The sequence below is a fragment of the Rattus norvegicus genome, chromosome 14, assembly GCF_021556685.1.
Source record: "Rattus norvegicus strain SHRSP/BbbUtx chromosome 14, alternate assembly SHRSP_T2T, whole genome shotgun sequence".
Lineage (NCBI taxonomy): Eukaryota > Metazoa > Chordata > Mammalia > Rodentia > Muridae > Rattus > Rattus norvegicus.
This window is the reverse complement of record NC_141547.1, coordinates 103472164-103498060: the sequence shown is the minus strand read 5'-3', so window position 1 is coordinate 103498060 and position 25897 is coordinate 103472164. Positions and strand designations below refer to the sequence as shown.

General features: G+C 41.0%; 1 long non-coding RNA gene and 2 other non-coding genes across 3 annotated transcripts; 1 reads left to right on the top strand and 2 right to left on the bottom strand.

Moving 5' to 3' along the window:
* Window positions 1–317: 317 nt before the first annotated feature.
* LOC120096804 (small nucleolar RNA SNORA17) lies at window positions 318–452 on the top strand. Its single transcript, XR_015637779.1, has one exon. It is a non-coding gene; the product is annotated as a small nucleolar RNA SNORA17 (small nucleolar RNA).
* A 2278-nt stretch (window positions 453–2730) lies between these two features.
* Window positions 2731–2832, bottom strand: LOC148001493 (U6 spliceosomal RNA). The gene has a single exon (XR_015637805.1). It is a non-coding gene; the product is annotated as a U6 spliceosomal RNA (small nuclear RNA).
* A 242-nt stretch (window positions 2833–3074) lies between these two features.
* Window positions 3075–21040, bottom strand: LOC103693221 (uncharacterized). The gene is made up of 8 exons (XR_015637736.1): window positions 20893–21040; window positions 17400–17491; window positions 14107–14200; window positions 13506–13576; window positions 12582–12709; window positions 7272–7335; window positions 6878–6953; window positions 3075–3180 (listed from the first exon to the last, which is right to left on the bottom strand). It is a non-coding gene; the product is annotated as an uncharacterized LOC103693221 (long non-coding RNA).
* Window positions 21041–25897: the final 4857 nt, after the last annotated feature.

The following is a 25897-nucleotide window of genomic DNA, read 5'->3' as shown; positions in this document are numbered from 1 at the left end:
AACCGGGCTATGGAGCAAGACCTTGTCTCAAAAAACCTAAAAGGAAAGATGGGAAGGAAGAAAGAAATGAAGGAAAAAAGGGAAAGAAGGAGAAAAGACAGGTTATAATAAAGTGGGGAGATTAATAGAATGTATAGATAAGATAAAAAAGCATGAACTACAGCAATGCAGAAAATATAATAATCTTTATAAATATGAATGTTTATAAAAGTAGAACACCTGATTGTTTGCATCTGAAAACAGGACATAAGGCAGAGATCAAATGGATTTTTCTGTGGTCCTATGTGGTATTAAAAAATGTGGGGTTCTGGCCTAGCCCTGCCCCTAGGGGTATTGTAGGTGTGGCTGCTGTGTTACATGTCACATGTCAGTAGGTGGCCAAGATGAGAGAGGCTATGTCTATGCTCAGTGTTCTGACCTATGAACATCTGAATGATTAGTAACCTAACATTCTCTGGAAACAGTGGGTCTGAGACAACCACCTGTCCCACATCAGGGGTTCTGGAGACAGGGAGCTAATCAGGGATGACTATCAGACTGAGGCCTTGCAAGCTTGGGGACACCATGCCTGAGATGACTCCTGCTGGTGCCATAGTGCACAGGCAGGGCTGAAATGACCCCAGACACTCAGAGACCCTGAAAGCCACTAACAGGAGAGGAAGTGGTAGAGAAATGCAAGAGAAAGAGAAACAGGAATGGACATAATGAAGAGAGGCAGAACTAGAGGCTCTAGGGTAGTGAGGAACAGCCTGATGTAACGGTGATGCCACCATGGATCATGGTGGGACGCTGTCATAATTGGTTCCACGGCCCTGAAGCAGCAGGGCTCAGTTACCACCAAATCCAGGTGGATGTCCCTCGTCTGCGATGCCTCCCAAAGGCATGTTGATGTCTGAGGGCTGTGCAGAACTGGCCCCATCCCTCACCTAGGGATAGGAAAGAAGGAAAACTGACTTGAGCTCAGGAGAGCCAGCCCTACCTTTGTCTGCTGGGCAGTGGAGTAGATGAGGAAGAGATACCCTCCTTCCCTCCTGTATTCTTACCATCTATGACAGGCCAGAGAGCTGGCCCAGGGGCCATGAGAGTGGAAGAGCTGGTCTCTCACCAGCTGTAACACTTGGGAGAACAGGCCCTGCACCTAGCCTGGGCAGTAGGGCAGAACTGGCCCTGGTTACAGGTTTGCTGGTGAGCCAGTTTGAGGGCTTGATGGCCAAGCAGCTCAGATACCTCTCAGGCCCAGATCCAAGGCTTTGATTGGCCCACCCCAATAACTACCCATCAGTGAACTGCTGGAGTACAGAAAGGGGTTGGTCCTACGCTTCCAAACCTTCTGAATTTTCATGACGCAGGAGAACACCGGGATATCTGAGGGGAGTCCCACTGAGATTCAGTATTGATAGTGCAGCAGAAGCCAGAGGCCTTTTATCAGACCAATTTGTCAATGCAATGAGCATTACAAGCAAAGAACTGTGAGCAAAAGGGTACACTGTGGGACACACTGGGATTATACCTTCTACAATGTTTGGGGGGGTTTCAAGGGTGGAGGGCAGGTGTGAGGAGAGAAAGAGATGAGTGGATTTGGGGTGTATGATGTGAAATTCACAAAGAACTTTTAATAAAAGTTAAAAATAAAAAGACAAAATAAGGAAGGGGTGGAAGGGGATCCTGTCATGTGATCTGGTTTGGGGTTTTAAATCACGAAACTGGCCATATTAATATGCAAATTAAACAAAAATTTTGAGAGAGAAGCAGGGAAGAGACAAAGACAGATGAAGAGACAGGATAGATGACATGACTATGAATATGAGATGGGGAATATACAAGCTGAAAGTTAAGGGAAGGACCCAGGAGACCTCATGTAACCAGATAAGTGTGGGTGTTAAGGAACTGGTAGCTGGTATCTTCAGTCACAAAAGAGATGTGAGTGATAAGGATTAGATAAACATGGAATGGCTGATGACAGACTTATGCAATGATACAGTTGTCTAAACATCTGTGCCATCATTAGATCTTGAATGCTTGAAACACAAGAACAGAGAGCTTCCTTGGTATCACACTTATTCTCTGATCTCTCTCTCTCTCTCTCTCTCTCTCTCTCTCTCTCTCCCTCCCTCCCTCCCTCTCTCCCTCCTTCCCTCCCTCCCTCCCTCCCTCCTTCTCTCTCTCTCCCTCTCCCTCCCCCCCCTCTCTCTCTCACACACACACACATACGAGAGCAGATGTGATAATTAAAAAATTACTTTTATAAATAATGAACTCTCACATTTATTTTGGCTTTTTTTAAGTGAAAGTAGAAGTGTGTGTTTGGCAAAAGAAATGTTATGTAGATGAGTAATTTCTTCTCCAGCACAGTTGTATTTAGAAATAAAAAATTAAGAAACATTTGGGTGGTATGTGAAAGTCAGCAAATTGAAGCTGAGACTGGAATCAATTCCTTGAAAAGTGAGTTCTACAAGGACAGAGGTTGGTTATAATGAAATAAAGAAAATATTGGAGAACCGGAACATTCCTGAATTTGTAAATGTACAAAGAAATGTAGATCTCTGAACCAAGCTATGTATTGATCCAGTGAGGGTCCTAAGGCTCCGTAAGCCACCCAGATGGGATTGAGCTATTGTTTTTCTCAGTGCTGCTATTGCAATCGACACTGCCTTTAGCTTTTATTCTTTGAAGCCCTTTCAATTCTTTTTGTGGGTAAACAACATTTTCTTTTTGATACTGTGTCTCATCAAACACTTCTTCCACGAATTTGCGTGTCATCCTTGCGCAGGGGCCATGCTAATCTTCTCTGTATCGTTCCAATTTTAGTATATGTGCTGCCGAAGCGAGCACCAAACACTTCTTCCAAATGGAGGACACTAACTTCAGTGATGCTGCATGAAGGCCTTCTTAAGGAGATGATGTGTCTCTGGGTTATCCTTCCTTAAAACCACAGTAAATTAGAGATACTCTAAACTCCATCTCTTAAAGGAAGAACCACATGATCATGTCTGTAACAGACGTAAGCCTGCTTCCAATTTTTCTGTTGTGGTCACTTTTCCTGTTGCTGTGATAAAATACTCTGATTAAAGTACTCCTGGAGAAGGATTTATTTTGGTTCACAGTTCACTAATACAATCGATCAAAGTGAAGAAGTGATGGGGCCAGAAGCTTGGGTAGCTGGTCATAATTCATCTGTGGCTGGAATGAGAGAACAGTGAATGCTACTGCTCTGGTCCTTGTCTGTCAGCTCTCTGGTCTTGGTCCCTGACCCATAGAAAGGTGAAGCTTACATTTAGGAAGAATCTTTCTACTTATCTAATCAATACAACCCCTAACAGATATGCTCAGATGTTAATCTTACCTAGATAATTCTTCACGGCCATACCCAAATTTGTCTCCTAAGTGACTCTACACCCTGTCAAGTTGACCAACCAAGATTAACCATCCCTGACTAAGTGACAATATCTATAAAGTATGTAACTCTAAATGATACTTTACAGTAATTGAAGACCATTGAAAACTCAATATTTAAAAATGCAATCCATTAAGAAGGGAAAATGATATAGTCTAGACAAGCACATGGAAAGATGCTCCTTAGTTCATGAAGACAAACAACTCTGAGCTATTGGCACAAACCAAACCAACAAGCCTGGTGAGACAGCTCAGCTAGTAAAGGCGCTCACCCATAAGCCTGGCAACCTGAGTTCCATTCCTAGAACCCACACGCAAATAGGAGAGAATCAACTCCACAAGGCTGTGTTCCCTAGCCTTCAGATCTGTGCTGCAGCAAACATATTTCCCTCACACCCTTCATGTGCACACACACACACATAAAGACAGACAGACAGACACATACATTAATACTAATGGGTTAAATTTTAAAAACCATAGCAATAGCTAGCTGGTGTAGGAGAGAAAATGCAGAAACCACTAACACATCTATGATAGGATTGTAAAAGGACAATACCATGAAAAGTGGCTGACGCTTTCTAAATCACAGTGTAACTCAGCAAGTGTACTCCTTCATTTTGTACCATAGAAGTACACACATGCTCAGACAGAATCTGTACGCAATGTGCACTGAGCTCTAACCTATGTTAGCCCTAAATTAGACACTTTCTCACTGCCCTCTAGTAGATGAACGATTAAGCAAAGCATGCTATATTATGGGATACAAGTTAGCAATAAATCAGAAAAGACAACTGACCTGTGCAAGAACTTAAACAAACCTGCAGAGAATCACACTGACTAGCAAGATAAATCTCACGATTCCACGAGGATAACATTCTTGATCCAGGAAAACAACAGGGGCAAAGATAATAGTTCCTAGGGACCCAGAGGAGTTGAAAGTGTTGAGGAATGATAAGGGATGCATTATGGAATGTTATCATCGAGGCAAATTGGGGAGGCGTGCATGCGTTTTTCAGTACTTTCTTTCCCAGTGTACATATGTGAGTGGTGTGCATGTGTCCAGTGTGTGTACATACATGTTCACTGGCAAAGTACACACGTGCATGTCCTGGTAGAGGTCTGGAAATTAATGTCCAGTGTTTTCCGGTTAGGCTATTCTAGCTAGCCTGCTTGCCAGGAGGTCCCAGGTCTACTTCTCAAGTGCTGAGATTAAAGTTGGTAGCCATGCTTCCCTGTCTCCTATATGATTTCTGCTGACCAGAACCCAGTTTGTCATGCGAATACCCAAGTATTTTCCTAATGAGATACTGCCCTTCAAAGTAAAGAGTGTCGGGTAGGGGGGCACACTCTGAAATATGGTCATAAGGAATAAAAATGGGGCATAAAGTTTCTCTTTACATCTTCCAGTTTCGGAAACACTTTTATCAAGTGCGTCTCTGAGTTTCAGTTAGACCGCAGCTGCTTCTCTCTGGAACCGATTATTGTATTTGCAAGGGAACTCTGGAGTTCCATCCTGGGTACACCAGGCGTCCTTCCAGAGAGACATTGTGACACACCCTTTCAGAACTGCAAACCTGAGGCTCAATTTTCCTAGGGCTTCGGTGTCCTGCTTGCAAAGCAGCCAGGAGCCTGGCCAAATCCATCTGAGCATACATTTGTCAACCTCCTGAGTTTATTGTTATTTACATTTATGATACAGACAAGTTTTTTAAGAGCCTCCTTTTCTGCTGCCTGGTGTTTGCTTTTGTTGTGAGAAGCCAGACAATTGAGGGAGGGGGCAGCACACGGGCGGGATTTATTGGCACAGCACACTGAAGAGCAAACACACTACCAAATAGAGGATATTGATAAGGAGACTAAATTCATTTGAAATCACTAAAACTCAGTTAGGGGCATATTGTATTAAGTGAAATGCCATTACTGAAGGGCCCAGGGAAAGAGTGTATGCCAAGTCATGAGAGCTTTTCAGCTCACTGGAAGGCAGCCATTGTACCCACGCACTGCGTTTGATGGCTTGGAAGACGAGATAATTTCTGCACAGATCATAAAGGGACTTGAAAATGTCTCAGTCCCTAGGAGCACAGGCTCAAGCTGAATTGTCCCCAAGTGAGAGCATGCAAGAGAGGATGTCTGTGCAGGCTAAATGCATACGAAGTGGGTTGAATTTCAGCTTTCCAGAAAAGGTCCTTTCTCCTCCCTATTGTGACTTACCAGCGTTATAAAACAGCCCATCAAGGACAAGCATCTGATTCTACGGGGGTTTTAGTTTTTAGTGTCTTGTTTTTTGTAAAGCATTTCACTTGGTGTGAAAATGATACCAAGCTGTTGTTTTGAGTTATTTATTTTTATTAAAGATGTATTTAATATATTTGATCATGCTTTCCTCTCCTCCAACTCCTCTCAGATCTCATCCATCTTCGTTCTCTCTTTCTTCCTCTCTTCTCTGTTCCTTTCTGTCTCTCTATCTCTCTGTCTCTGCCTCTATCTGTCTCTGTCTTTATCTCTGTCTCTCTGTCTCTGTTTCTGTGTGTGTGTGCGCCATGCCACATCCTTTCTCAAAAGACATATTCTAAACAGTGTTTTTTTTTAATAGCAATTTTACACAAATGAGGTAAGTCTCCTGCTCAAGACTTAACTTGAGCTGTGAATGGTAACCAGGAACAAGTCAAAGGTTACACTGAAAGATTCTGTTTTCTCCTAACAGTCTCTGAACAGTCTTGTATGCTGCCCTGGCATTGTTAATCCTCCAGAGCAAGGACAGACTGTAAACACGAGTCCATTTCAGTGATGTGTATAAATCTTATTCAGGTTATTCCGACTGAGGCAGCCCCTTATCTAACAAGCACCAGAACAGAATTTCGAAAACACTTTTCACCTGTGACAATAGAAGCCCAGGTTTGTCCTCACCAACAATGGAATAAATGTAATATCTCATGTCAGCTAACTTCATGTCTTATTTATGCCAAATTCTTCTGGGTTCAGCATTTTAACAGTCTTTGCTTTAGGATTTTCTGTCAGCCCTGAATCCTACAATGCATTTCTGAGAAGAGGGATCTTTTTCAAGTACATATAATGCTCAAAATGGCCAGAGTGGAGACAAATTGTCTTCTCTGTGCCCTCCTTCCTGCCATACTGTATATAAATCAGAAAGTATGTTTGAGCCCTTGATAATAAGTTTATTGAAAATGATCAGAACATCTTTGGAATGAGGTGAGATGGTTCAGGCTGTCAGCAAACAGTACCACCAGTTGGCTAGGGGAAGATCCACATCAAGCCCTCTTATTGAGAATGTCCCCCTAAGACCTAACGTTTGTATTGCATAGGGTCTCACAGAACTGCTGATGTAATAAGGATGCTCCTGTTTGTAGCAGCCAATCTGCAGCCCTCGTGGCCTGGGATGATGAGTGTCCAGAGAAGGTAGTTGCTAAACTCAGTGTATTTGGTTCTCAAACACAGCTCTGTTTCTTAACTTATATACTCTTACCAACTTGTCTGGAAGGCAGAGTCTTCGTTTCCAAAACAAGACCCATCTTCTGGGTAATGCCAGGTCACATTTCAGCCTGAAGCAAAAAATAAACTATGTGCCCCATGCACATTTAGAAAAAAAAAAAACAAGTAACAAACAAAAAGTTAGTAGAAGTTCTCCAGTGGAAAAAAATTATTCCAGCACTGAGCTCATCTCTGTCCAGCCTGTACCAAGGTCAACGTGATGGACATGCAAGGTGGGAACAAGGTGACTTGTTGAGATCTATCGTCCCTTCTTGCAAAGCCACTGTAGAAAATACTGTAACATTTCCCCCAGAAAACTGGAAATCTTTCTACTGAGAGATCCAGCAATATAGCTCTCGTGCATGTACACAAAGGGCTAAACATCTTACCACAGAGATGCTCTCTCACCCATGCTACCGCTGCTCTATGACTGTTGGTAAGCAGTTTATATGTCTGCCAAAGGAAGAAGATGTAGAATATTTACACAATGAAATACAAGTCAGCTACTAAAACAATAAAATCTTGAAGTAAATGGATGGAGCTAGAAAAATTATCTTGAGTAAAATAACTCAGACCCAAACAAAGATAGTATGACTTCACATATATGTAGATTCTAGCTGTTAAGCCTTCAATAGACTATAATCCATTTAATCATGAAGGTTAGGTTATGTGAGTAGGGATGAGAGACTTCCCTAGGAAGGAAAATACAAGAGACAGTTATGGATGAGGGGTGGGGGCAGGGTTCTGAAGACTAGAATGGGAGGATTAAACAAGGAGAGGAAGGGAAAAGAAGGATCAAGGAAGCAATACAGGGAACAAGAGATGGTACTGAGGGACATTTCAGGAGTCATATGGAAACCTAATTAACAGTAGAAACACATATCTATATAAAATTGGAATCACCAAATGATGGGCCAGACAAAGCCCCAGCTAGACACTTCTCATCAACAAATGAAACCTCCAGTTGTAGGAATGGGGTATATGTAATCGAGTTTCTGGCCAAAAAGGCTCCATGGATACCCAAAACAACCCAGACTGTAGACAAGTCTGTTGATTGCTGTCCCTTAACTAACTTGACTATTCGGGACCCAGGTTTAGTCACTGCTCTATTGCTGGAAAAAGATGACCAAAGGAACTCTTATATAAGAAAACAAAGGAGACTGGCTTACAGTTTCAGAAGTTTAGTCAATTATTATCATTGTGTGGAGCATGGAGGCATGCAGGTAGGTGCTGGAGCAGTAGCTGAGAGCTTTAACTCATGATTTACACACACACAGAGAGAGAGAGAGAGGAAGGAAGAGAGAGAGAGAGAGAGAGAGAGAGAGAGAGAGAGAGGGAGACAGAGACGGAGACAGAGACAGAGACAGAGATGGAGACAGAGAGACAGAGTGAAAGGTGGGGACAGAGAAAATCATGTTCACATGGGCTTTTGAAACCGCAAAGGCTACCACCAATGACATAAACTTCCTCTAAAGAGACACCTCAGACCCTAATTCAGATATATGAGCCTATGGAGTCCATTCTTACTCAAACCGCCAAAGCTCCTATTGCAAGAGACACCTACACAAGTCACTGACACACAGAAGTGGAGCTGGTGCCTGCCTACTGACCAGTGTTCATGAAGCTGGAGCTGTAAGGTCCTGTGCACACTGCCAGAGGAGAAAAGTAAATACCAACCCAGATACAATACTGACCTGCTTGCAATATATATTTACGATAATGTCACAAAGCTTGTGGGAGTGACCACCAGTATTTGACTGGCTTTAAGGCCGAGTCCATGAGATGGAACCTATACACAACAGTGCTCAGGTGGCCAAGAACCTGAGACTAGGTGGGACAGGGATCAAGGGAAAACCCCAAACCCTACTGTTCTTCTAAAGTGGTACAGGAATAAAATGACGTCTAATGAAATTTTGCTATATTTATAGATCAATCATCAGAGGAAGCTTCCTATTGCAGTAGATGGAAACAAATCCAGCCCCATAACAGAACAATGTGCACAAAGCGAGAGACCATGGAATACACAGTCCTACATGAGGTGTCTACATCAAATCCCTCCCCTCAGAGCTCAAGGAACCATAAGAAGAAAGGAGGCAGAAAGATTTTAAAAGCTAGGGGGGATGGAGCACACCGAGAAATTAAAGACTTCCAAACACAGGACAGATGATACACATATGAACACAAAGAGAATGTGGGAGGATATACTGAGACTGAAGGATTCTAATAGAGATGGGGTCCTAGCCCTGAGAGAAGCCCCATCCTTAGCCCAGAATCTATCTCTAGTTAATAACTTGCAAAAGAAAAATATTTTTCTCTACTGGAGTCTCACTGGGTATAACTACTCTTAAGGAGAAATTCCATGCCCAATGGTAGATGGAAAACACAAAAGGAGCTCACTGGCATTTTTGGAGGTTTCTTGTCTCATAATGCTTTGTCTGGGAATTATTTTTATTATTATTTCACGGGTCTTTTGCATGCATATTATGTTACCAGTGTTGTGCTTTTATGGGTTCACTGCGTGTGTGAAATTGTGTATCTCCTCAGGTATGTGTTTCTTGTGACTTCTTTGTCTCTTTTGTTGTTGTTGCTGTTGTTATTGGTGGTTTATTTGCTTGATGTTCTTTCGCTCATTTATCTGTTTTTAGTCTACCAATTTATTTCTTAGACATCTGTTTGTATTCTAATGGGGGAGAGAGAGAGGGATGGAGGGAGGGAAGGAGGGAGAGAGAGAGAGAGAGAGAGAGAGAGAGAGAGAGAGAGAGAGAGAATGAATGTGGACCTTGGACCTAAGTGGGAGGAAAGTTGGGGGAGGAACCAAATAACAAATACTAGCCATATGTATTAAAATTCTGTTATTTTACTGAATATTTCTTTGCATTTATTTTGATATTTTTAAAAACATTCCAGGAAATATGTTTGGTCATGTGGTCTTCTGGCATATACTTATACTTCATGCCCCTACATCAGCTTGATCCTGGTGCTATCAAGTTCTTGAGAGCATGTATTGAAGCCACATGGTTATCATCATTGTTTTAATATTAACAGAGTCACCTGCTATAGACCATGGTGTTTTTCTTTTCAGGGTTATCTTCCCAACATATGGCATCATCACATCATTTTGAGCTGTATAAATCTAGAACCAGCGAGCTGTCCATGTGTACTCATTCTTGGACCTGGCATGCATCTATTAAGGAAATATCTTAATTTCTGCATTTTGTTTAAACAACTTTCATTTGGATTGAGGGGATGATCACTGCCACTGACCTCCTGCTTTCTCACAGACTCAGCATCTGATTTGTTGATTGGTATCACAGCACCTGATACTTGAGAAAACTACTTGTTCTTATTTAGTCCCAAGGGTAAAGCTTGCACCATTGACCCAAGTCAAGGTGAGCCTTTAGAAAATACAGCCATCGCAGGTCGGGTCTCTATAATCATCTGGTTCTCCCTGTCTTCAAAGTAACTTGTGTGACAGGTGTGCCCTGATCCATGTCAGTGACCTCTGAAGCTACGCACGCTACCACCTCCTAAAGTCAGCTCACCTGAGCAGCCTGGCCCTGTGACTATAATGCAGTGCAAAAGGTGGTTAAGTGTCTCTGGTTACAGCTTTGTCAAAGTATGTTTATGGTTTCTTAGAAGTAATAGAGGAACTGCATGTCTGGTTCCAACATACAACAAACACGAAGAAGTAACCAAGATACAAACTCGGAAGGAACCTTAGCTGATGGTGCCCCAGTTGAGTAAAATTTAGGGACAAGATGAGCATTCCTACCATTACTATGTGGCTGAGAATATTCAACTTCAGTAACTATAGGAGAATGCTACAAGCCAGCTCACACTATATTAAAATAAGTTAAAATGCATGCAGCATTTATGAGAGGATGTCAGGTGTAATGCTTGATAACATAAGCATAATGCGTTAGAAACTTATCTGCAGACTGAAAGAGCCAACTTGCAATTCTGAGCTAGAGGATAATTTTAGAAACTCTTTTCTGTGGACTCATTCTTTTACTAATGAGATCAACTCTAGGTGAGCCGAAAGGCAACTTCTTAAAGCATCCAAGACAACGAGGCACTTGAAAGCATAGTAAGTCAGCGGACCACAGTGAAAACAATTTTGTGAGGTCTGATGGGATGGCTCAGTGGACAAAGACTGGTGCTACCACAATGGAGGTCCAGAATTCAATGGAACTCCTATGGAAGGAGAGACCTGGCTGCCATAAATTGCCCTCTGATCTCTACTCACTTGTACATATTCATACATGAATAAATAAATAAAACTTATTTAAAGAAAAATAGAAAATTGATGTTTAAAATAATCTTTTCAAATTGTATATACTTAATCCTTAAAAATAAAGCATTGGAGCTCATGGAGGTCCTACGTGGAGCTAACTACTTCTCATACAAATGTGTTATATTGCTACCGTGTATGTTATTTGGACACACCTCAATAAAAATAGAATTTCAGGAAATCCAAATCACAGCTCTTCATTGGATGATTAGTAAATATACACTGAGGCTGCCAGCAGAAAGAATATTATGTGTCAGCAGGGCAAAGAACCCAGGAAAAACCTACATGCTGTCTAGGCTTGCTAGGGGACAAGTCTTTTTCTACAATCAAATATCTGTCCTGAGCAAGGCAGGTTACTCCAAACTCATCAGGCCAGGACAGGCTATTACAGTAAAAAATAGGGAGAAACATCAGTCACCTTAATGCTTGTGAAATTACATCACTCTTAGGACCATTTGTAAACTCCGAACTATCTTGACACTGGTGCCCAAGTTGAGAGCTGCTATCTTTATCGAATGGCTGAGATACTCCCAGACATCCAGAACCTTTTCTTGCACTGTCTATGTTAATGCAGGCACTCTGCCCATATTTTGGTTTCAGACGCCTAAGGAGAGAGGAAGAGAGGGAGGGAAGAAATGAGAGGGAGAAGGAGGGAGGAAAAGAGGGGTAGAGAGACAGGATGGGGGGAATAGAATGTGCAAAATTTAGGGGCAAGCTTTGCCTAACAGCAGAACTCTGTCTGTAAACATTGACTAGGTGAATACAACTACAGCAGGATGAGGGTTCCAGCAACATCATGCTGAGAACCACTGGGTCAGGTCAACCTATCTCTGAAATCAAAATAAGCCCAATGAACCTGTTCAGAGCTGTGTTGCATCTCTTACTAGCTCACATATCTTAAGAAGCCTTTGTATCATGGGACAGTGTCTACGAACTATGTTAACATCCCCCACATCTGAAACCAGCCATTCTCTCCCTTCTCTGTCACTCAGGTCTTGTCCTCTCCTCTCCATTCCTTCTCTTGTATTTCTTCTCTCTAGGTGCTTGTATATTTTTACTAGATAGTATTTCATATGGGTTTGCAAATTATTCTAATTCTTATTACAAAATTAAGATGATCAATAAGCTGCTTACTAACTAACTAACTAACTATATATATATGTGGATTAAAAATGGAGAAAATCTTTGAGATGTGACTGACAGGTGACAGAAGAGTTTAGATAAGCGAATGCAAATCTCTTTATATATGAAAAAAGAAATCTAGAGATGGGTATCTGTATTCAGTGGAATTAGTTGAACCTCTTACATCAATATTAGGTATTGAATCTGACCTTTTTTGAGGAATACTTTATAGAATGGGCAGCCAACATTATTTAAGGTCATTTGGGTTACAAGGTAGTATACTTACCGTAAGCATTAAAGCCTCTTGGAGAAGGAAATGAGTAGCCCCAGAGGATAACAGCTTTCAATATTCATGGCCAGAGGCCAGAATGTCAGGAAGAAAGTGATCATCTACTTTCTCAACGGTGGCTGTCCCTGGATGGAGAATGGAAAGCCTTCTTGGTATTCACTAAGGACAGGCAAAGAGTGTGACTTGCTGTGCATTTTGTAGAGGGACTGGCTTCATGCACACTCATTACTAAGGTTATTACCATCATTATGGTGGACAATGCAATAATATTTGAAATGGGCCAAATTTGGCTCCCAGCTATTCATGAGCTGCTCCCGCAGCCTTGGAGAAAATGTCTTATGAGTGCAGGAAAATGGAGAGCTGGCCCACATCCCATTGCTTCTACTACTCCAAATCAAAAAGCCTCTGTGATAAGTATCAGGGTTCTGGTCCACATGAGACCTAACGATAAGAAGTTGGCTTTGTGAATAAAATCATGAGCTTAATTGAAGAACTGGCTTTGGGCTAAAACAGAAAATAAGTGAAGTTCATTGCCCAAGCCCTTTACTAACTGCTCCTGATGTGTCTCCCCAACATCCTCCACACCCACTAACCCTTTCCTCACGCACTGCCTTTAGTCTTATTGAGAAAACTTTCACCCGCACTCAGCATTTACCAAAACCCTTTTCTTGAGATGTTCCTCTCTCAAATATCACTACACAAAAGACTGTTGGGTCTGATGAATTAGAAGCATCTCTCCTAGAGTCATGGCATATATGAACCTTTGAGACTAGCATTTGGTACGGAGCCTCAAAGTCACAGCAGTCCTTTTGCCTCAGCCTCCCAGCTAGGATTGCAGTTACATCCACCATGCCCTGATTGATAACATCTGACTTTAAGGGTTTCCTATTTTGAAGGTAAATTATTCATTAGCTCTGTTACCCCATCAACTGAGAGGATGTCTTTCGGTATCTTGTCCTCAGAGCCGATATTTTAATGGCAAATTCAAGAACCTGGAATACAATTAATTCTTTATGAGAAAAAGGTATTCAATATAGGCAAATTATTGGCATAATCAAGATCATGTTCATAATAGATATAACTTTTATTAATCATAATAATAGCTTAGTGAACAAAAGAAAAAACAACAAGTCTTTCCAGCTTAAGAGACAGCTTCACCATTAGTTTGATGACTTCTGGAAACAGAAACTAAATTTTAGACCCTGTGTTGAATTTATTCCAAATATGAGTGCGCCAATTAACTCTACTCAGGGCATATAACTTCTCAACTTCCAAAAAGAAAAATTCTTTTCAACTACATTTCTGGTAAGTTTCATTCTGGACAAATAGTTAATGAACTGATTTTTAACCAATTTAAAAATGGATTTCCAGCAAAACAGTTTGTGTATACAACCATCTGGGGAATAGACGCCCCTGGCAATTATTAGCTAGGTCTCCTTCTGCAGAATTCCCGAGAAAATATGATCCATAATCAAGTAGTCCTTTCTGCTAATAAGCACTTAGTGCAGGCTGCTTCACTCACACGCTGGATAGACATGTAGCTCCTGAGAGGCAAACACTGCATGATTTCGCTCTGCTTCTGTCTCTCCATATAAAGAAGCATTCCTGGGTCAGATCTGGGAGAAAGGATGGGCAGAAAATGAGGTACAAGCCTTCTCCTGGACAGCTAATGCTTTCTGCCATCTGAGAAGACTGTCCAGCTTTATGAGAAACAGGCTGTCCTGTAATTGTGACATTGAGAGACACACAAGGTGGCAGGTGGCTTTATGCACATTAACAAGGGCTTTCTACAAAACTGAAGCCCCCTGTATAAAAGGTAAAACTGAACTTGGGAAACATGTGCAGCTAAGATACAATCCCAGAAACTTGTACAGAATAGCAAGTGTAATTCTGATTTAAAAAATAATAACAAAATGTATTCTCCCAATTGTAGAGTAACACCAAGAGTGCCAGCTAAGATCTTGAAGTGCTGTGGAAAGATAACAGCTATCTTTTCCCTTTTCTTCAACAAGATGGTTTGTTTGGAAAGGCATGACCTAAAAACCAGTAAGATAAAATTTTTAGTGTTTAAGATCTATAGACACAAATATAGGTACACAACAGGGTAAAGAGGGGGCAAACAAGGGAATGATGCTAAAGGTTAATTAAAACTTGCCACTAAACTTTCAGGACCAGGACTTGCAAGTTAAGTGGGGAGTTTAAACTTATCCCATAATATTAATAGTTGTTTACTAAAAATATGATAGAAGCATGGCATGCCTGTTACATGCTTCGACAACAACTTGGACTGAACCTGCAGCCTGTGGGGAATTGAATTGTGTAGGGGGAGTCATCTTGTTTCTCTGCTCAGTTGTACAGACAGGAAGATCAGACCAGAAAGTCTATACAAGAGAACTGAATGGATACATAGGGTCAAGGATTATTGATTTACTGTTGTTTCTCTTGGTTTAGGTTGAGTTCAAGAGAGATCACGGGTATTAGGTAGGAAATCACTTCCCTTGGCTTGTAATCACCTTTACCCAGCTCACTGGCTCGTTGCTGAATTATGTTGCTCACACTCCTGGATCCTCATAAAGTTTATAGATGCTTTGTTTTTCCTGAACCACTGCATTCATTAGGCCCCCGCACTGTTTGGAAAGCATTTAATTACTTTCCATTTCCTATGTTAGATCAACACTTAGAACAGCCTTGAATGGAGCTTCTTGGTGCATCTCCAGAGATCTGCTCAGCAACAACTGTCCCCATCATCCTTGCCCTACACCTCTGGATCACTTTCGTATGACTTAGGGTGCTATTATCTTACCTAATGGCAATTTGTTGCCCCCAGGAGTAGTCACTTTCAAACTAAGTACTTCTGGCCACACCCTCGACTGCAGATGGATTGGCCCATCATCTGCCTCCCCTCCTGGAGCTGTTTGCTAAGAGCTCATTCTTATTTCAGTCACTTCATCCATTTGCATTACTTCTTTTATCTCCCTGCTATCTCATTAAATTTTATTTAACTTTCAAGCCCTAGATTCAATTTCCTTCATAAACCAGCTCTCATCAACTGGGGTCTACACTGGCTCTGATTTTTTTACTAAATAACAACATGCTTATGGTGTAAAGCACAGCTCCGGTGAATGCTAGACACATAAGAAGTACTCCATAATTAAGCTGCAGAAGAACTGACATTCAAAATGATATCTTATTTCCCCACTTGCCCCAGGGAGAACTGACCTCCTTCATTCTCATTTCTCTGCATAGCGGAGGCCCAAGCTAACTGACAACTCAATCCACTGACCCTCCTTGTTCCACCACTGTGGACGAGCATTCTAATCATGGAAGGCCCCACTGTGGATGCCTCTGTGTTTGTGATGCCCAGCCCTCCTCACCTTCTGTCTATTCCCAACTGTTCCCAACCTCCCAAGAAGGCTTCCTTACTTAAAGAGTGAAATTCAGAGGCAATAAATACTTTTCTTTCAATTTATTCAAAGGAGCTTCTTCTTGGTCACAAACCAGGAGATACAATAGCACATTCATGTTTGCATTGTGTTATACGTTTAGAAACTTTTCACTATTAATCTATGACTCACAACTGCTACAATATTAACTAATTTTAAATAGAATCCACTATTAAAAGCCCCGAGAAATGAAGTCAAGACAAAAAACTATTAATAACACAGACTTTATATTCAGAGATTTCTATTTTAAAAGTTACAGTTGCTGCAGCTCATTAAAATAAAATAAAATAAAACCTTAATGAAAGACCTTTGGAAGATGAGTATGGAAGAGGCAATGGGATTGAGAGTTTTGGTACAGTCTAAAAAAATACAGGATGACTTTGTCTCAAAAAAGTGAAATGAAATGAATGGAAAGCTATATAGAAAAGCAGGATGAAATATAATTCTATATGATTCACAATGCTTCTCCTTGGAAAGAAGTTTTAAGGGTGAAGAAAAATACATCAATAAAATTATCTTCTCAATAGGGGCAAACTCAGACACAGTCTCGCTGGAATCTGTCTTTATGCACGTGAACAGCAATGAGGAGTTAATGACTCCTCTATGATGGAAACTAGGACCCAGAAGCAGCCCTTCCCTTGGCATGGGAGAGAAAGCCTTTGCTTCACTTGTCCTTTAGAAGATGGTGGCCAGGCTCACTCCTCTCTGAAGGAGAGTCTCTGAAGTCAGGTAAACAGGGTTCACTCTCAGAAGGCACATTGGAGGACCCTCAGTGTCCCACTTTGAACAACGTAGCTCCAGTGTACTGAAAAGGGCAGGGCAAGGATGACATTAGTATAAATAAGTAAATTGTCACTCTTTACACAGCCTAGTACGAAGGAGAGGGAGAGGAAGGGGAAAGAGGGGAAACCCAGCTCTACGGGACAGACTTTTATAGCAAGACTTTGTAGGAACTCTCAAGAGACAGAGGATGGTCTGGATTTTAGGATCCTGAGAAGGCATGATTTTTCAAAGCATGAGGAAAACTAGGAGAGTCAACATTTTACGAGGCTGGCTTAACTTTTAAATATGAGACACATCACAGATAAAACTTCATATTTATTCTTGTCCTTTTCTCATAGACTTTAAGAATAAGACTGGATTCATCCCCAAGTATGTAGGGAATGAGGTTTGGTCTAATCTTACCTTCTCTAGGAAAGCTCGCCTCTGCTCTATAGGGACAGAAACTAGATAAATCCTTCAGAATGAGCTCATTAATGAATCAATCAATTAGTTAATTTTCGTATTATTAAGCTGTCAGGATTTCATTTCGTGGTAGACCTGGGTTCTCATCAGAGTGCCGTACATTGCACGGGCCTCTGTAAGCCATTACCTTATGCATTCTTGTTATTCGCAGCAAAGACTTCAAAGATCAGTGCCCAAACACCTTTAAGTTCTGTTGGCTTGTTTCTTCTGTTGTCAATACTAGGAATTGCAATTGGTTTTTATATGTTATTTTCTGTGGTTGTTTCTTTCCATATGAAGATAAGGGATAGCATATTTCATAACTGGACTATAGGATACCTGGCCAATCACAGTCACTGAGAATGCAATCAGCTCTTACATAAATCTCGTTTGACGAGAAGACACACTTGGGTTAAGACATCAGGGACACCAATATAAGAAGAATGCAACAGAGTTCAGAGGGAAGACAAGAATATGGACTAAACCGATGATCCAAACAGCTAGTCTATTCTAACAGCAGTAAGAGGGATAGTTAGCTAAATTGACAAGTCCAGGGGTAGAAGTAATCCAGAAAAGAAGGGAAAGTCAGGGAGGGGGGATGCTAGAAATTACTAAGTGTAATGTGCCATCCATCTCCATTCATAAAAACTTCTATGGGGATAGTGGTGAGTGTGGGATGAATCATCTTGTTAAATGGCAAGTGATTAGACCAATTTTACACCCTCTCCTTCTCTTTTACTCTCCAGGGCTAGTTGTTTATATTTTTTATTTTACAACTATTTTCATTTTAAGAGAACTTAGGTGGTGAACTCTTACTCCATGTCATTGAACTGAGCTATAAAGTATATCCACAAAACAATCAGCTAGTGACTAAAACGTGATTGGTTTGGGAGGCAAACTGGAAAACAAACAAACACAAAACTCCACTAGCTTGTTTTGATCAGTTGACTCTCTCAAGAAAGATTCACTCAATGGACAAGTCTGTGTCCAGGACTGGGGTTCAGTGCTTATTTCCTTTTCTTGATGGTTTGCAATGCAAACTCTGGAGTTTCTAAAACAAAAATTTCAAAATAGACTAGAAGAATAACTTGCTCTGCTGGCCTGCTCCTCAGTGAAATTAGAGAAGCTATCAAAAGAAATTAAGTTCCCAGAGAATTTCCTACAGGGTATAGTTTGTCAGGAAACAGCTGCTCAGAGCAGCTACTGAAGTTTAAGAAACAGAAGAGTCCATGATAGTTTAACCAAGATCACACCCTCTTTCCACCCTGGTCTACAGAGATAGTTCTGGACAGCCAAGGTTCCTAGAAGAAATACTGTCTTGAAATCAACAATGCATACATAATGAGACCAAGCGTGCTGCTTTCTGGGAGAAGCATGGTCAGAATTCCCGCCCCCCCCAGTTGTTTCCTGTTGCTAAAGCTGAGTCCCAGTGATTTGCACTTAGAGGTAAGATTCTTTCCTGAGTTCATAGCCTTCTTGTATTATGGAGGATCTACTTGGTCTTGTTTTTTAATACTATAATATATATTCTATATATTGCATATAAATATATTGCTTTATACTAATTGTAATGTGAAGTATAATATATATTGCAATTTTGGTAGGTTGATAGTATATATAATGTATATGCTTGTGCACTAATGTATATATAGTTTAAATAAAAATCTTGCATCTGGGTTGTTGAATCTCTCTAACAAGAGCCAGAGAGTAACAAATCCCCCGAATAAAAAGGGCGAAGCACATTTGAGTTCTTCATCAGAGTTGTCCGTAGACCCACAGAAAACTATAGGACTCATTAAACAAATGTCTCCTCGTAACGGACAGAGACCATTATAAAAACTTACAACTAAATCAAAATGTAGAGAGTGAGTGACCATGTGAACCAGCTTACTGATAGAGCTACAACAGCAGTACTGCACCTAAGCCCCAGAGATCATTTCGGAAGATTCTAAGAGGCAGGTGAATAGGAAGTTTGCTGTGAGATTAAGTTCCATCCACGAAGTTTCATCCTCATGACTGCTTAAATGTGACCCAGGCCAGAAAAAAGCACCAATAGACATACTAACATGGAATGGGGACTCAGTCCCAGACAAAGAACTGTAGGCAACCAAGGGGTGCTGAGAGCAGGAGAAGTGTTCCTTCCTACTGGGCAACCAAGGGGTGCTGAGAGCAGGAGAAGTGTTCCTTCCTACTGGGCAACCAAGGGGTGCTGAGAGCAGGAGAAGTGTTCCTTCCTACTGGGCAACCAAGGGGTGCTGAGAGCAGGAGAAGTGTTCCTTCCTACTGGGCAACCAAGGGGTGCTGAGAGCAGGAGAAGTGTTCCTTCCTACTGGGCAACCAAGGGGTGCTGAGAGCAGGAGAAGTGTTCCTTCCTACTGGGCAACCAAGGGGTGCTGAGAGCAGGAGAAGTGTTCCTTCCTACTGGGCAACCAAGGGGTGCTGAGAGCAGGAGAAGTGTTCCTTCCTACTGGGCAACCAAGGGGTGCTGAGAGCAGGAGAAGTGTTCCTTCCTACTGGGCAACCAAGGGGTGCTGAGAGCAGGAGAAGTGTTCCTTCCTACTGGGCAACCAAGGGGTGCTGAGAGCAGGAGAAGTGTTCCTTCCTACTGGGCAACCAAGGGGTGCTGAGAGCAGGAGAAGTGTTCCTTCCTACTGGGCAACCAAGGGGTGCTGAGAGCAGGAGAAGTGTTCCTTCCTACTGGGCAACCAAGGGGTGCTGAGAGCAGGAGAAGTGTTCCTTCCTACTGGGCAACCAAGGGGTGCTGAGAGCAGGAGAAGTGTTCCTTCCTACTGGGCAACCAAGGGGTGCTGAGAGCAGGAGAAGTGTTCCTTCCTACTGGGCAACCAAGGGGTGCTGAGAGCAGGAGAAGTGTTCCTTCCTACTGAAAGTTCTCAATTGGCTATCTAATACCAAGTGGCAAGCACTGAAATCATATATGTACAAGTATGTGCACTGAAATCATATACATACATTACGTAAACTGATAAAGTCATATTTATGTATTTAGAAACACATACACACAACACTAACAACAACATTTAGAGAATTAGAGGTCCTGAATTTTAGAAAGAACAAGGGGTTTATGCAAAATCTTGGAAGGAGGACAAAGGAGGGAAATTATGTTTTAAAATGTTAGTTAAAAATAAAATCTGTAAAAAGTAAGCAGAATCTGCATTATCATGGGGGTTGGGGGCAACAGGCTAGTCAGCGGATGCTGCTCTAGAAGGCAGCTGGGAGCAGATTCAGTTTATAACACAAACTAGGCCAAGTTGCTTACTAGGAGGGGCCAGGGAATAAGATTTGGAAAGAGCACTGCTAAGATCACAATGAAAATCAAACACTGATTTCAGATACTATTCTTCTCAAGAAGGGATGGATTCATCGCAGAGTAATTTGTATCTGAGGATATTATTGAAAACAATAACAATTTGATCATTAGTAGAGCTTAACAACAGAGTTTGGTCAGAAAAAAAGGAATCTTGCCAATGCAACAATTACCCTAGGGTGACCACGGGCATGCTAATGACCCCCTGAGGATGAGACTTGGAGAAAAGAAACACTGGACAGAAGGAAACAGAGTTCACTAACAAAATCCAGCAAGTCACTGAGCAGAAGAGAAAGCAAGTAATGAAAACCAAAACCTGATCCTGGAGAGAGGCGGTCTCTAGGAGCTGTAGCACATAACCTAAAATGGCCAGTTTCCAACAACAGTTGTCATGCTAAGAAATAAGAAAGTGTGATCTACACATTGGAAACTAATACAGTCAACTGCAGCTACTGCCTAGATCAGATGTCAAAGCTATGATGCATAACCAAGCCCTGGGATAGTCATTATGAACATGTTGTGGAACCAAAGGGAACTGTGACATAAGAAGCCAGGAAGGTGTGGTTACAGAAGAATCCATGAAGAGCAGCAATGTCTTCAAAATGTAGAAATATGGAGATAAACTGTATGGATGGAACAGTCCATTTGAACTGGCAGAAGAGTGAACAGCTGATATTAAAGACAATGATGTAGACCAGAAGGCAGAAATACAGAGTCATAAGGGATGAAACATTTTATAAGATACAGTGGCTAAGCTTTCCCCATGTATTGAAAAACCAATAATGTAAACTTATGGGAAGTTCTGAGTAGGATAGTAGGATAAGCATAAATAAATTCACAAAGAGACACATCAAGTAAGAAAGAGAAAATTGGCCAAGGTAAAAAAAAAATTGAAAACAATCAAATAATAATTTAAAAATTGCCGCATCACTTACAAAGGACCAAACCAGAAGGCCCTGGTATAATATAAAGTTCTCATAGTAACAACACTTCTTAATTTAACACAACCATCTTCCAAAGCTAACAGCGGGCTTTGGCAAGGTGGATTAGCAGTTAAGAGCACCAAGTATTCTTCCAGAAGACCTGTGCTTGATTACCACCACCTTTAATGATACAGATGAGGATGCTTGCAGCTAACAATCAGACTGAACATAGGGACCCCAGTGGAGGACTTAGAGAAAGGACTGAAGGAGATGAAGAGGTTTGCAACCCCATAGGAAGAACTATATCAACCAACCAGAATCTCCAGAGCTCTCGGGGACTAAACCAACCAAAGAGTGCACATGGAGGGACCCATGGCTCCAGACACATATGTAGCAGAGGATGGTCTTGTCTGGCATCAATAGGAGGAGAAGCCCTTGGTCCTGTGAAGGTTCAATGCCCCATGGTAGGGGAACGCCAGGGTGGTGAGGTGGGAGTGGGTGGGTGGACGGGGAACATCCTCATAGAATCATGGAGAGGGAAATGGGAGGGGGGAACCAGGAAAGGGGATAACATGTGAAATGTAAATATATAAAATATATTAATATTAGGAAATTAATAAATAAAAGGAAAAAAAGAGAAGAGTGATGTGGAGAGACCATATGGACACCAGGATGATTCACCATTATGTCATCATGAAAGAGTTACCTTGGCAACACACATGAGCAGAGTGAGCAAAAGCAAGCCTGAAATGGCAAGTAATGGGGCAAATATCTGGGTGTCCATAGACTTAGAGGGACAGAATAGCTTGGAACCTACCCAGCATAGTGACAGCAGCCTGTTGATAAAAAGACCAGATCTCTGTTTCTTTTATTCAGAACCTATACAAGCTAAGTGCACACAGAACCCCCTTTCATTATCTGGGAACAAAGAGGTGCACTAAAAATACTGAAAAATACTTTTACAGTGATCCAATGCCTTCGTGGGTCCATGTGGGCACCAGGCATATACATGGAGGCAAAAATCCCCCACTCATAAAAACAAATACAAAAAAATTAAAATGGGGGCTGGAGAGATGGCTCAGCGGTTAAGAGCACTGACTGCTCTTCCACAGGTCCTGAGTTCAAATCCCAGCAACCACATGGTGACTCACAACCATCTGTAATGAGATCTAATGTCCTCTTCTGGTGTGTCTGAGGACAGCTACAGTGTACTTATATACATAAATAAATAAATCATAAAAAAATTAAAATGATGCCAAGAAAACTGATACCAATATAAAAATAGAAAGAGGGAAGAAAAGAAGGAAGTAAGGAAGGGAGGAAGAGAAAGAGAGAGAGAAAGAGAGAGAGAGAGAGAGAGAGAGAGAGAGAAAGAGAGAGACTCTTGCCTTATCCTGTATGTGAAGATTCACTCAAAATCCACTGAAAAACTGACTCAATGAGGATTGCTGAGCTCAGACTTGTCAAGGGACTCTTAGATATGACCCTGAAAGCACAACTAGACTTTGCCAAAATAATAAAATTTGTGCATTAAAAAAGCTCTGTAGAATGAGAAAGAATATTGCAAAATGTATATCTGGTAAAGAACTTGAATCCACAGATTATTTATAAAGAACCTTTACATTTTTAATAATAAACAGTGCAGATAAAAATGAACAGTGAGACCAGCGAGCTCAAGTAGTTTATTTTAAGGATTTTTTTCCTCTGTGTTCACATATAGGTTTATAAATGTACACGTTGTGTCCTCAGATGACAGATGAGAGAATCAGATCCCCAGGAGCTTCAGTTACAGGGATTGTCAGGTACTAGATGTTGTGCTGAGAACCAAACGTATGTCTTCTGCAAGATCTCTTAACCACTGAGTCAACCCCGCCTACCACAGTTCTCAATTTTCCTAATACTGTAATCTTTAATACAGTTTCTCATGTTGTGGTGATTCCCAGACACAAAATTATTTTCATTTATACTTCAAAAGTATAATTTACTAATCATAATATAAATATATGATATGCAAGTTATCTGATATGTGACACACTTCCTCCTCCCCCCATGAACAGGTTGTTCAACCTTTGCAGCAGTAGTGATGAACAGGTTGAGAACTATTACTACAGATGGTTATATCTCTCAGGGACCTTTACAAATGTCCAATAAGTCTATGAAAAGATGGCCACCATCATTCCCTATTAAAGAAACTAAAATGAGATTCAAATCTACCATGAGACTTTTGCTTCATATTAATTGGGATGGTTAGACTAATAAGAGAGTTCACAGTAAAAGGGGTTAAAACTGTGAAAAAACAGAGCTCTTATACACCGTTGAAGAGATAACATTGTATAATCACTTTGGGAAAATGGCCTACAATTTTCTCAAATTATTTAACAGTCTTACCATATGACCCTGCAGTAGCCCCCTCCCTGGTGTTGTAATACTCGAGAGAGGTACAAATGTATTCCCATGGAAACCTACACATCAATGCTGATAGTCATATTACTTCTCATAGCAGAAAATTAGAAATAATCAAAACATCATCAATTTACAGAGAAACAAAATGGTACATCCACACACTAGAGCATCATTAGACAATAAAAATAAATGGAGAACTAATGTTTGCTACCACATGGATGGATCTTTAAAACATGCCTACAGAAACAGTTGCAAAATTATACATATGTCTTTCCAGTCATCTGGAAGGTCATCAGAGGCTCATTGCTGAAAGAGCAGAGCAAGCATCCTTTAGAGCGATGGGCAGGCATGGGACATTGATACTGTAGTGGTAGGTTTCTTCCTGAGACAATGGAAATGTCTGAAACTGATGGTGGAGATGGATTCACTTACTTGTGAGTATATTAAAAGCCCAAGTTGTGCAAACAGTAACAAACTACCGATAATCTTAGCCCTATATACTTTAGAAATGTCTTCACTACATTAAAAACCAAACAGGAAATCCAAAGCAAATTTACCATGGGACACTAGAAAATTAATATGTGGAGCACTGGGCCATATACAAAAGGAGAAAGATCTTAAAACCACATTAAGATATGCCAAGCTATCTATACTGAAACAATATGAAACAACTTTAAAAAGAATAGTTCACAAATATTTAGTGAGAAGCTGAGAACATATTGACTTGGTAAACTTTAGGTCCATATAATTGTCATTCCAGGGGAGAACTCTGAAGCAATGAATGTTGCTTACAATTGTGTTGTATAGAAGTCCAGCCATGGGGAATGAGAACTGCCCCCAAGGTTCCATCACACCAAAGGAAAGGGCAGCCTCTGTTCACAGTGCACTTTATTGAAGACCTATTGACAGCCTTGGTTGTAGGTTGGAGACTTACTGATGTGCCTGGTTGTGGGCAGCAAGAACAGGTAAATACCTGTGATGTGAATCAGGAGGAGGAATATATACGTAGATGCCCACATCATCATCACCATCATCACCATCATGATCATCATTGTCATAATCATCATTGTCATCACCCTGAGGGTGCCCCGAGGTTCTCATGACCCAGTGTAAACATTTGCAGAATATTCGTTCTGTAGTAAATGCTGCCTTATAATTGTGAAAGGATAATTAAGCCTCAATATTTTCTATTGTAGTCTCTGTGTATGTTTGAAATATTCCAGAACTGTATTTTTAAATTTATTCACTTTACATCCTGATCACACTCACTCTCCCCCATCTCTTCTCTTCTCTCATTCCAGTCCCACCCTTACAAATCCCTCCTATCATCCCTCCCCCTTCTCCTCAGAGAAGGAAAACTCTTGGGTACCACTCTACCCTGGGACATCCGGTTCTAGCAGGCCTAAGCACACCTTCTTCCACTGAGGTCCACAGAACCCATATTTTTTTAGCCACAAGAATTTATATGGAGACAAAAGTAAGAAAAGATATCCAAATGGATATTGCTGGTTAAAATGATCATTCCCTATTTTATAATGTAGAAGTTTAAATTTATAAGGGATAGAAGTTTATCATGGGGCAATATTTTAATGATTAAGGTGCAAAATTGTTAATTATGAGTTAAATTTGTCCAAATCTTAAGTTTCTCAGCTCTTTCTCTTTGTTAGGTACTAGGTTTTTATTGTCTGTTTGTAAAGAAACAAAACAAAGCAAGAAACCAAAAAACAACAACAACAAAACCCAAAACACACAAGCAAGAGATGTCAGACTCATTGCCCTTATTTGCAGGTGGAATGAAGGAATGAGGTGAACGGAGACTAATAATGGCAGGAATTAAGACATTGCCACCTTTTATAATACTCCTCCCAGGGCACAAGTAACCAGAGTAGTCAGTTTGCCTGCTTTTTTAATGGGAAACAAAAGAAAAAATGAAAGAATAAAAGAAAAAGAAGAAAGACAGAAACAAAGGAAGGAAGGGAAGGAGAGAGAGAGGGA